Source organism: Aptenodytes forsteri, unplaced genomic scaffold (genome assembly GCF_000699145.1).
Source record: "Aptenodytes forsteri isolate BGI_AS27 unplaced genomic scaffold, ASM69914v1 Scaffold517, whole genome shotgun sequence".
Lineage (NCBI taxonomy): Eukaryota > Metazoa > Chordata > Aves > Sphenisciformes > Spheniscidae > Aptenodytes > Aptenodytes forsteri.
Genome location: NW_008795546.1, coordinates 43,581 through 44,670, shown reverse-complemented (window position 1 = coordinate 44,670; position 1,090 = coordinate 43,581). Strand labels below are relative to the sequence as shown.

At 64.4% G+C, this 1,090-nt stretch overlaps 1 protein-coding gene across 1 annotated transcript in view; it reads right to left on the bottom strand.

Annotated features, from left to right (window-relative positions):
* Positions 1–1,090, bottom strand: part of LOC103901262 (leukotriene B4 receptor 1) — a gene marked incomplete at its 3' end in the record, with an annotated part of 18,337 nt that overhangs the window by 1,581 nt on the left and 15,666 nt on the right. The window lies entirely within an intron of this gene.

Sequence of the window (1,090 nt, the reverse complement as noted above, 5' to 3'; positions counted from 1 at the left end):
CCCAGCCTGGGGACACAGCGGGGGGGCCCGGGGGGACACACATGGGGACAGGCATGAGGACACATGTGGGGGCACATGTGGGGACACAGGGACGTGTGTGGGGACAGGTGTGGTGACACAGATGGGGACATGCACGGGGACACGTGGGGACAGGCATGGGGACACATATGGGGACATGTGGGGACACGTGGGGACACGGTGGGGCATTATGGGGACATGTGGGGACACGTGGGGACACAGGTGGGGCATGGGGACACATGGGGACAGGCGTGGGGACACGTGGGGACACAGGTGGGGCATGGGGACAGGCATGGGGTCATGGGGAGTCACATGGGGACACATCAGACATGGGGACATGTATGGGGACACAAGTGGGAACACACATGGGGACATGCAAGAGGACATGTATGGGGACAGGCATGGGGACACACATGGGGACACATGTAGGGACACACATGGGGCATGGGGACAGGCGTGGGGACACAGATGGGGGGACATGGGACATGCATGGGGGGACACATGGGGGCATGGGGATGCACAGGGGGACACAGGCGGGGACATGCAGAGGGGACATGGGGACACGCCCATGGGACGTGCACAGGGGACAAGGACCCCCATGGGGCATGCCCGGGGACACGCGGGGGGACACACGTGGGGACACACACGGGGATGGGGACACACAGGGACAGGGACAGAGACACAGTCAGTGCTGGACACCAAATGTCCCCACTGCCCTCTCCCCATGTCCCCATGTCCCCACGTCGCCCTGTCTCCATCTCCATGTCCCCTCATGTCCCCACCGTGTCCCCAATACCCGTCCCCACGTCTCCCTCCCCATGTCCCCAATACCCGTCCCCACCATGGTCCCCCCCATCCCCAAGTCCCCATCTCCATGTCCACACCGTCTCCATGCCCCCACCATGTCCCCACCCCTCTGCCCCATCCCCGTGTCCCCAGCACTCATTCCCCTGTGCCACCATGTCCCTGTCTCCGTGTCCCCACCATGTCCCCTTCCCCATATCCCTACCATGTCCCCTCCCTGTGTCCCCATTCCCATGTCCCCAGCGCTCATCCCCCCGTCCCACTCTCG